We start from the raw sequence: 12,256 nt of genomic DNA on the forward strand, positions 1-12,256 counted from the left end.
GGCCTCCGAACCTCTCTCCAGACAGCAGCAGCTCGACCAAACTATGCTTGCTTGGAAGAATCTTTAGGCCAGGAGAAAAGGCAAGAAAATTACCTAGAGGCCTGTACTTAACTAACAAGAAGGCTGGGACAGCAGGAAGAGACCCTGCAGTGGGCTTTGGAATCAGAGAGAACCAGGCTCTAGCACTTCCAACTAGCTACTTAGGTAATTTTAAGCAAGTTATCTAACCTCTTTGAGCCCCAATTTCTTTTTCTTTTAAATGGGAATATTTGAATCTACTGTATGAATTAGGTCTCAATTTAGCTACAAGTGACAAAAACTCTAAAACCCCAAGTGACCAAAATGAGATGTTAAAGAGAATAAAAATAACCTGGATGCAAGTAGTTTTAGACGAGTAGGATGGCTCCACAGGTTGTCAGGGCTCCAGGCTCCTTTTATCGGATTGCCCCACCTTCCTACAACACATACTTACTTACACCATGTGGTTCAAGATGACTTTGCAAGTTCCAGGCACTCTGTCCAAAGTCCAGTCATCAGGCAGAAGGGGAATGCACCATCCCCCCTTTAAGGATATTGTTCAGAAGCTCTCCATAGCTCTTCCTCTTATAGTTCACTGGCCAGAACTTAGTCACATGGCCACATCTCTATGCAAGATGGGCTGGGAGGTTTAGTTTTTTATTTCTAGTATCCACGTACCCAGCCAAAGCTCAGAGGTTTCATTTCTTATTAAAAGCAGGAGTTCAGTATCAGGGCAACAATCAATAAAGTCTCTCATGTCTAATTTACAGGACAAAATGAAACAATGGTTGTAAATCATCTACTTCAGGGCCTAACATGTAGGTACGACTTGGTAAATGCTGGTGTCTGCTATGGTTAAGGTTGATGTACCTTCACTCAGGAATAGATTTCTGTGGGAGAGTCTTGGTAATGCCCAATACTTGACTTCATCCCAAGGACACTGTGTAATCCTATCAAATTTATCACTGTGATCAAACTGAAGGTCCCAGTAAGGTCAAATATTGAACTTGGAGAGGGCTCAGAGGAGAGAAATGAAGATGAGTAGAGCACTGATAAATAGCACTTCCGAGGGAGATATTAAGGAAGCCATGGAGATTACAACCAGAAGGTAGGGGTCTTCAAAGTTGCAATATCTATTTTATCAGTGACGACAGCCAAACTCCACTTTCCTCCACTGACACTAAAAGCAAAGAAAAAGATATGAAACAAGGTAAGAGCTGGATGATATCTGGGGTTCTCATGTATATAGGTTTTCATGCAGGGGAAAGAGATGGAGGAGTTGAAGGGGGTTATTGTCAGTGTAAAGAAGAATCGTTTCATTGGCACCTTGTGGCTGGCTATCCAATAAGTATTTCTTGAAGAGAAGAAGAAACAGTAATCTCGCTGGAGGAATATGGGCATGAAGACTGTATCAGTCAATGTTCTTCTCCAGAAAGAGCGAGACACAGAGAGATTGATTGATTTTAGAGAATTGGCTCATAAAATTGTGGAAGCTGGCAAGTTCCAATCTGCAGAGTTGGCCTGCTGACTGGAGACTCAGGGAAGAGCTGATTTTGCAGTTTGAGTCCAAAGGCAGTCTGCCACTTCCTGGGGAATCCTCTCTTCCTCAGAAGAGGACAGCATTTTCCTTAAGGTATTCAACTGATTAGATAAGGCCACGCACACGGTGGAAGGTAATCTATTTTACCCTCTATTTTCAAAGTTTCTGGTGTCTAAATGTTAAACTCATCTAAAAAATACCTTCATAGCAACATCCAGATGTGTTTGACCAAACATCCAGGTATCACGGTCTAGCCACTTTGACACAGAAAATTAATCATCACCAAGACAATTGGAGTCTTATCCAGCAACAGAATCATATTCAGTTGGGTAATTCTTTTTGCTGTTAGGGTCTTTTTGGTTAAAAAGTCTTCAGTAGACAAAACAAATAGATGACAAAAAAATACCTTGCAATATATTAAAATACAAAAAAAGTGCATCAATGAAGGGGTCAAAGTCAAGAAAAAGGAAATGGCTTTTCATCTCAGAGTCAATAAAACTTAAAAACAAAAGCAAGGCAAGGGGGATGGGGCTGTTGGGCCTTCATACTGGACAGCATGGAACAGATTGAAATGATGGGAAATGATCACAGCCAGGGGTGACTGATGGAGAACTCTGACCCATGAAAATCCTGTTCACTACTAAAGCAGTAGATGGATATTTCATGGAAATTAATTGACTTTTTGCCCTCATTGCTCCCAACGGACCCAAAGTAACTGGAGGAGGAGGTATAAGTGAGTGAGTGAATATGTTGAGTGTGGGAGTGTACGTGTTTATATTTGAGATGTACTTAAACAAAAGGGAGAGGAATAGGCAGAAGAAGGGTAAGGATATCAATATTTAAAAACTTTTTTATTGAAGTATATAGTTGATTTACAATGTTGTGTTAATTTCTACTGTACAGCAAAGTGACTCAGTTATACACATATATACATTCTTTTTTTATATTCTTTTCCATTATGGTTTATCCCAGGATATCAAATATAGTTCCCTGTACTATACAGTAGGATCTTGATTTTTATCCATTATATTCTATTCATAATAGGTTGCATCTACTAACCCCAAACTCCCAACCCGTCCCTCCCCTACTCCCCTCCCCCTTGGCAACCACAAGTCTATTCTCTCTGTCTGTGAGTCTGTTTCTGTTTTGTAGGCAATTTCATTTGTGTCATATTTTAGATTCCACATATAAGTGATATCACATGGCATTCTTCTTTCTCTTTCTGACTTATTTCACTTAGTATGATAATCTCTTTTTTTATTGGAGTATAAGAGCTTTACAATGTTGTGCTAGTTTCTGCTGTACAATGAAGTGTAGTTGCATCCATGTTGCTGCAAATGGCATTAATTCATTCTTTTTTATGGCTGAGTAATATTCCATCGTGTATATGTACCATCTTTTTTATCCATTCATCTGTCAATGGACACTTAGGTTGCTTCCCTGTCTTGGCTATTTTGAATAGTGCTGCTATGAACACTGGGGTGCATGTATCTTTTTGAATTATAGTTTTGTCCAGATATATGCCCAGGAGTGGGATTGCTGGATCATATGGTAATTCTATTTTTAGTTTTCTGAGGAAGGAAATATCAATATTTAAGAAAGCTTTACTTTCTTGAAGTGAAATAACATATGAAACTGAAGAAATCCCAACGTCCTTGACTTTCCATGACCAGAGGAAGAGAAGAGAACCTATGGGTGATATGAGGGGTGCTGTGAAGACACCTATCATCTTCCTTCTCTGCTGTTCCTTCTTCTTGGAAGACCCGCTGTGAGTCATTCCCTTGGGCTGCAGCACTGGCTGGGCTGGCACATGGAGCAGAGACCAGCCTGGCATTAAGAGCCCCAGGCCATTAAGCTCATGAAGGATTCCTTCAGCACAAATCCAAGTCCTGAACAAAGTCCAGGAGGGCTCCTCCAAAGCCCAGCTGTGGTCATGCCTTGTATAGCTCAGAAGACTTCAGAGGCTTCCACGGCCAAATGAATACAGTGCTGGTTATCTCTGACTTCACAACATGGCCTTGGCTTTCCATTCTGGCCTTACCTGCTGCTATGTCCCTGCCCATGACCAGCACTCCAACCAAGCCTTCCTAGTTCTGGCTCCCTGAACCTTCTCAATGTTTTCCTGAGTCTATGCTTTTCCTCGAGCTGTGTCTTCAGGCTGGAATTCTTCGTCCTGCCCCTCAGCCCATCCACAGAGCTTTTCAAACCCAGTCCCATGCTGCCTTTTAATTGCAAAAAGAACAAATTTATCATAAATACTCATTCATAGCAGGAAAGTATAAAGGAAAAGATTTCTCCATGCCAAACCTCCGACCACCACTACCAAGAATGACAACCTGGCATCTCCCTGGTGCCAGGGATGAGGGTTTGATCAGCTTGGTGGACATCTAAAGCCCTCTGATACCCCCATTTACATAAATGGGTAAGATCTCTCCAACCTCTGAAGTGCCCTGGTACTTAATATCCCTCTTACGATACTTTATCTTGTTCTGCATTATATTAGAGTTGTATGCAGATTTATCTTAATTGACTTCCACACTCACTAAAATGTAACTTACCTGAGGGTCTTCTGTGTTTCCCCCTTTGCAGAGCTTAGGACAGTTGGCTCCATATTTGGTTTAGCGTATCAAATCTCTATGAGCACCTGTCCTGGGCCAGCTAAGGACCAAAGAGGAAAAAGAAAACAAAACCCAGCCTTCAAGGAACCTGCAGCTTAGGTGACCTTTCTCTTCTACCAAATAACAAACAAAACTGTGTGTGGAATTTTTAGATACTAACTACATAGAAGCAATAGATCCTGTGGAGGCAGCACTTTGAGCAAAAAATGGGTTACCAAAAATATTGAGTACTTACAAAGCAATCATCAAATATGAACATATGAACACACTGAGGTCAAAATGGGGGCATGGAATGAGAAGGAATGTAGGCAGAGGGGGGTTCAGACGGAGGCTTTCTAAAGGAGAGTGACTGAGGGGGTAGTTGGAGCACCTGGGACATTATTTACGATGCATTGAAAGCTGTCAACAGCATTCTTCCAGAGAATTCTGCCTGCAAGGGGAAATAATTTAAAAAGAAGGCCTGCCACACTGGAATGGATAAAGCTTTCCAGCTTCTAGTTTATTCCTTCTGACCCTGGAGATGAATTTCTATTTCTGTTGATCTTTCCTGGTCTTCTGTCATCGACTCTTATTTATAGTTTCAGTCAGTGTAGCATATATGTAGTGAAGAGGCTTTGATGTCAGAAAGACCAAGGTTCAAATGTCAACTCTTGAGTTCACTGGGGACCAGAGCAACCAAGAGCCCAAATTTCCTCATCTGTAAAATGGGAGTAACAGTACCTAACGCACACAGCTGTTATGAGATGAAATTTAATTGCATTTGGGAAATGATTTAGCTCAGTAGGTTAGCACAAAGCAAGTGATCAATGAACAGGATCTATTTTTATTGTTAGGCCCTTTACCTCTAACTAGAGCATAATCATTTTTGAGAGAGAGAGTCCATCTCCTGGCCCTCCTAGACACTAGCCAGATTCCCACGTGCTAAGAGCATTCATTAACCGCCACTGAGGCTCCTGTTTCTGCTTGAAAAGATGAAAAGAGATGAAAGTACACAAGTTCCCACACCAGCTCAACATGAATGGAGCGAAGTTTCAAAGGATGGTTTATGAGCCAGAAAATGGATGGAAATAGAGAATCAATAGAAGCAGGAGTGTGAATGACCAAAGGACCTTTTCTATTAGACTGTGTGGGCGCCTGAAGCACATTGCCCAAAACTCTCAAGACAGGTTTAAATAGGTAAAGAGAGAGTGTACATTTTGTTCCATAGAAAGAAGATATTTTTGTAAAATATGACATCTTGTGCAAGAAGCCAAAGCCATGGCTTGTATGAAAATATGGCTATGAGGCAATGATCTGAAATCTTTAGAGAAGTCAGCTCAAAATTTTGCACTGACTCTGAGGAAAAAAATACTCCCACCAAAGAAGAGATGAATATGGACGATTTGTTCCAGTTTCCTTGGGACTTATAAATGCATATTTTCATATCAAATCTCACTCTATGTACTATACACAAGATCAAACTTAGGGGAGGTGAGATCAGTAGAGAAGCTCTGTCTGAGATCTCATCTCTTTACCACTGTTCTCATTTCCTTTAGTGGTAGAAATAGAGCTAATCTCTGTCTTTCAAAAAGTTGTTTTGCATTTTTTGATCGAGGAGAATTAAATTGAATCAGATGTCTCTGGAGTGCTTATTAGAACCAGTAGCTTTGGCATAATGGACATACCTAGAGAAAACATTTACATAAGGAAATCAAACCTGGACTCATATTTTAGCCAGTGTTCTGACCTCCATTTGACTCTGACAAGCAGAATTTAGATGAATATTTCTTAAGATGGTACATGTAACAGTAAAATGTATCCCCTAAGATATTTACATAAATCCACATTTCCTTTTGCTCGAAGGAAAAACTGCCGAGAGAAAGAGAGAGAGAGAGAGAGAGAGAGAGAGAGAGAGAGAGATGGAGAGAGAGAGAGAGAGAGAGAGATGGAGAGAGAGGTCTTCTCAAATATTTATAGGCATATTTTTCATCTGGGTCCTTATTTGAATTTTACTCTCATTTAGAATACAATTCTGACAACTCCATCATTAATACCAGCTCTGGCAATATTCCATGAAAAAAACACCAATATAACACAAAATCTAGATGTGAAGGGGATTATGATGTCATATTTTAAAAAGGGGAAAGAGAATTAAAATGAGACCTATCTGAAACCATCAGAAATGAAATTCTCCTTGGGATAAAATGGTCTCTTCCAGAAATGCAGTCATTTAAAATAAGATTAAAGTGATGTTTTATAAGAACTAAAGCAGAATATAAATGATCTCTCCCTGAATGAACTCATATTTGCATACAACGGAAGGTAAAAGAAAAAGAGGGCATTTTTAGGCTATCAGAATGAAGCTTCCCCACTTTGCTCAACAATTTCTCAACATACATTCCTACATCAATAACATCAGGGGTCTGTGTTAATGAAGAAAATTCGTGGGCTCCGTGACCTCAGAATCAGAATCAGAACACGTATGGGGGAGAGGAAGAGATTCTGCATTTTAAACTAGCCTCCAGGTGTTTCTAAAACCCACTGACTTTGAGAACCTCTGGTTTGGAGGGTCTCTGGGGAGTACAGGTAGACCCGGACAGAATTCAAAGCAGGCTTCATATCTTAAGAATCACCAAGTCTATTCAGTAGTCCTGAGTTCAAGCCATTCCTATTTCTACCTGTGACCTTAAACTTAATCACGTAATTGACAAGTCAATCTCCCAGTTTTCTCATTTATAAAATGGGATCATTTGTTTCACAGGTTGCCTTGAGCCTTGAGACGTCGATAGTCTTCTATAAAAATTATTCCTTGTTACCATTATTGTTACTATGTGGACAATGGTGTGATAATAAATGATAACTTTGTTTAACTAGCAACATCCCCACTGTTAAGAGAAGGAATATAGAGATCACAAACTAAGTAGCCCAGAAAATAACTAGCTGGTAAAATTCTGTATGATCATCAAATATGTGTCAAGAGTAAATATGAGGGCTTCCCTGGTGGCCCAGTGATTAAGAGTCCGCCTGCTGATGCAGGGGACACGGGTTCGTGCCCCGGTCCGGGAAGATCCCACAGGTCATGGAGCAGCTGGGCCCGTGGGCCATGGCCGCTGAGCCTGCATGTCCGGAGCCTGTGCTCCACAACGGGAGAGGCCACAACAGTGAGAGGCCTGTGTACCGCCAAAAAAAAAAAAAAAGAGTAAATATGAATCAGTCAGTTGGCATACACTGAGATGAAAAGAATATTGATGGGAATGACAAGGTAGAATTAAGTTGAGACAAAGCCATGATGATACGTGAATGATCAGATCAGGGTGGCTGCCAGGAAGTATGTGGTTTTGTTTCTCAGAGACATCAGAATGATGAGGATTAGTGAGTGGAAATATGGACAGGTGACTATCTTTGTATAAGATCTGGGGACCAAAATCAGAGAGGAAAAAAGAAATTTCCAAACACCTGTGTCTGAGATGAAACACATCAAATGGAGGAAGGTGAGGTGGACATGGCAATTAGAAATCACAGCAAAGGAACAATGAAGAATCCTAAGGCTAAATTTTATTTCCAACTCTGAAGCAAATCATCAGAATACCAGACTAGAGGGAATTTTAAAATAGTTCCCTGATCACAAATGATGCAAGTTTAATTACTGAAAACCACAGCCTTACTCTCCTTGCAGGTTCCCCACGTCTTTGGTAGGGGTAAGGGAGGAAAGGAGGGAAAGAGGGTGCTGTGCTTCTCCTGGAATGGGAACCAGAAACACCAGGACCCAGAGTAGCTTTACTCCAAAAGGGTAGAGCTCTGGCTTCCATTGTGTCAAGCTCTTGGAGTTTAAACTTAAATATCTGAGGATCTCTCCCCCCTGAAGCCCAGATACATTGATGTCCTTCCTGGAAGTTCTGTCCTGTGCCCAGCTTTTACTCATTTTGTTCCCTTGCCTGAGAATGCCCTTCCTTGCCTCTATCTCTGACCTTTCAAGTCCTAATTAATCCCTAAGTACCGACTCTAAGTGTCAACTCATCCACTGCTCTCCACTTCATTACATCCATCACTCCCTTCTCTCTGACCTATGTTAGTTATTAGGCATCTGCATATGAGTTTACGTTGAGAAAGTTCTTTGAGGTCAAGGACTACATCTGATTCACTACGTATCTCTCTAGATGCCTTCTTCTGTATAGTAAGGATGCTCAAAACACATTTACAAAGATACCCCCCTCGTCCTATACCTTTACTGGACTTTGGGTTGTTGTTCAACCTGAACTGATAGAACATCATTCAACAGACCCAACATAGGAAGAAATAGCCATGGGATTCTCTGATCCTTACAGAAGGATCTAAAGAAGGCTGCTTCCATGCCAGCAAGCCAGAGGATCGCAGTAAAGGGCTGTCTTTACCAGAGACCTTTGTTAGGAGGGATCATCTATTATTGAAGGTTGAGACCCTGGGACCCCTGTCCAGCTTTTCTCGGCTGTCAGACTTACCCTTTCTCACACAGTTGCATGTGGTCAGGATGGATGTCTCTGCTCAGTATACACTGGTATGTCTGGCCTATACATGGAATTCTCTCTATTGGTTGCCTGTTGTAGGAACTCCCTACTGACTAAAGTCATAACACAGATCAAATCAAGGAAAGTAAAAGATGTCAAGTGTCTGAACATGGCTCCTTTGGACTCCAGCAGTTCATATGCTTGTTTTCACCCAGGACTTGGCTTTGAACATCCTAGTGAGTGAGTCCATACCAATAGGGATTCTCAAGCAAAAAAATTCGATTCCAGCTTCTGTTCTTAGAGGGCTCAAAGACTGTCTGGTGCTGGAGGGGAATTTCAGACCACTCAATCCAACACCTTATTTCAGGAGGAGACAGAAGTCAGAGAAGGGAAGAGACTTCCCCACAGGTACATACTCTGTTACTGGCCGAAGTGAGACTAGAGCTCTGAAGTTTTTCAGCTTCTCCAGCAAGTCCTCCATCTCTAAGGAAAGCAACACTTCATCTTCCCCTATATAGTATCCCAGATCCTCACATCCATCTCTATCAGAGTCCAGCTTCCCACTTGGTTTACAAATAGGTCAAGAAAACCCCCTCTAAAAAAAGAAAAAAAAAGAAAACCCCCTCTGTAAGAATGTAATGTATGCAAGGACAGCTCACTTGAACAGGCAAACTTGTCCTGCTGAGGTGCTAGACCTCCACTGCTTCTTTAGCATCCAACCCTCTTCCTTGCATGCCAGCCCACCTCCCACCACCTGGCTGTCTTCACTTATTGCCTTCTCAGAGAATGTTTCTCTGGCATCCTTATCCAAATTTTGCCCCAAATACACACATTCACTGATTATACTATATCTTCCTGATTTTTCAATCTCCATGGAATTTTTGTGACCTGGGATTATGGTATTTATTTAGTTAGTTTTTGTCCTCTCACGCCAGAATGTAAGCCCCATGAGATTAGGGACCTTCTCTGTCTAGTTCTCTTTGTGTCTCCAAACACCTAGAAGACTGCTTGGTACAGAGTTGGTACTTGGTTATTGCCTATTGTATAAAGGAATGAATAAATGAACTGAAAAGCAATGAGACCCTGGCTGTTACTTACAGATAAACAGAAACAGTCTGCACACAGAGGGAGAGGGGAAATGATCTTTTTTATGGACCTTACGGGCCAGTGAAGTCTAGAATGTTAACAGCATGGACACGTTCTTAGTTAACTACAAATCAAGGGTGGAAAGGTGATAATGTTGGGCCAAACATTTTGATCACATTGTCTGATTTATTCAAAGAGCTGGTATGGAATTTTAGTCCAGTAAGGATACACCATTGTTGGCACTACACACACGCATACAAGGAGTGTGTACATACACATATACACTCACTCACACCCTCTTATTACCTCCTGCCTATTAGATATTCTAACAAAGCCCTCAAGCTAAAAGTGACATGATGTCGTTAAGTTTCTCAGGAGAATCACCTATCCATGGAACTCAAGAGAGCAAAGAGGCTGGTCTATTGCGAAAAATAAGAGTCCAGAAACAATTATATTTGTCATTTTTTACTAGAAATATTTGTTTAGTCCGAGAACTAGTAAAGAAATGTTGAAAACGCAGGGACTTTTTGACATCATTTACTTTTTTCATACAGTTCTACCCCCTCTGCCTTGGAGATACATCTGGCATTAAGATGTAAACATCTTCCAAATTAAAAAAGAAAGAAGCTTTTTTTTTAATAAAGAAATGCCCACAATGCAACTTGTTTCTCATTAAGCACCGTACATGTCCAACTATGGTGGAGAATTTAGAAGGAAACAAAATCCAACTCCAGTTTAATTTCCGTTTTCCTGTTTAGCTCCAAGCTCAGTATGTGATCTTATAAGTTGACAGGGGTAACATTGCACCTATTAGCACTCGTCAACGGAAAGTAGATTGTTCAGATTTCAATAAATGTTTTTTGAATTGGATTTAGGTTGGTGAGAAAATAAATTAAGTCAAAAATTCTTTGAGGCAAATTACATATTGAAATGAACAGTTTGATGCCCAACCCCTCCATCATCCCCTGCCGGAGAAAAAGACAGAAAGAAAGGAAAAAAGCAGAAGTCTTGCTTCTCTAGGCTGTGAGAATTTCTTCTGCTGTTGCATCTGTGAACACTTTACAAGGCAATATCCACAGTTGGATTTTAACAGCCCGTGTTTGATGGGAGCTTGCGTGACATCTGGGGCTGCATTTCTGGAGAAATTTCAAAGCTAGTGATTTCCAGTTTTTAATCACCAGAGTATTTATTTTCTACCAAAGCATAATTGTCCATGGCTCCACATTTATTTTCTATGGGAGCACTGCAAAATGAAAATCAAGATGAATTACTAACTTGATCTTGTATCTCTCAAGGTTCAATGGCTCTTACCTGCTCTAGAGGCTAAAAGCCAAAGTGCTGACCTCACCTAACCGTGCTGGAAAAATTGAACACGTGGCCGTTGTCAAGGACAGAACACCCTCAGTTATAAGAACAAAGGGAACAGCAAAGGCGGTGAGGGAAGAGGCCATGCACCCCAGACAAGTACACAGCATCCTGCACCTCTGCTCAGACCTGGGTCGTGTCTGTGGCCACAGGTGCCACAGGCAGAAGGGTAGGCTGTGCAGAAATTATTTTCACCCCTTTCTACTGAGAAAGGAAAACCTCACAGTGGATCAGCCTGCTCCTCCATAAGGGAATGAGTAAGTGCTTGCTTTTCACTGTGGTTTAATCCAAAACCTTGGTGTGCTTGAAACTAAGAACAAGAACAGAGGCTGCTCACTGCAAACTCGCCAGGGCTTCTACTGCCCAGCATTAGGAGATTCGGGGTTTGGTTGTTTGGTTGTGATTGTTGATTTCTTTTCCTATGCTTTGGATGAAGCTACTGAAACTCAAGAGGGATGAATTGGGAGACTGGGATTAACATATATACAATAATATGTATAAAATAGATAACTAATGAGAAACTGCTGTATAGCACAGGGAACTCTACTTCGCTGTACAGTAGAAACTAACACAACATTGTAAAACAACTATACCCCAATTAAGAAAAAAAAGAGAGAGATGGCAACCACTAGACCTGTATCTAAGAAGGTAAGTGATTTGCCCAGGGTCACACCGTTAGCTCGTGACAGAGCTTTACAAGACTACTTTACATAAACCAAAGCAGGTGAGGTGGGGTGGAACAAAAAAAAGGGTAAAGCGAGGGTCTTAAATTTATAAGAGCTGCATGACATGGAGGGGCTTTGAGGAAAATTGATGGATGGTGTTTTCAGTGCCCCTCCCCCGCCCCCCACCCCCACCCCACTGCCTTTTTCTGGCTTCAGTTTTCACCAAGCCCTCCTTTACTCTGAGTTCCGTCTGGGCAAGTCCTGAGCTCCTGGAATGCATCTCTGCCTTCCTTATCTGGGAGCTAATCACTAAATAGCAGGTGGCGAAGATTCTGCTTTTCATCTCTTTTGCTCTCTCCCCTCCTCTCTTTTACTCATTTCCTCAGGGCTGTGAATCTCTGAATCTGAAGCAGGAAACCTCCCTGATTTGTTCACACCTGGAATACCATCCTCTCTTTGTTTGGAGAGGAAGGAGCAGGGAGAATCAAGAGAAGAAGCCCC

The sequence above is a fragment of the Leucopleurus acutus genome, assembly GCF_964270905.1.
Source record: "Leucopleurus acutus genome assembly, chromosome: 2".
Classification (NCBI taxonomy): domain Eukaryota; kingdom Metazoa; phylum Chordata; class Mammalia; order Artiodactyla; family Delphinidae; genus Leucopleurus; species Leucopleurus acutus.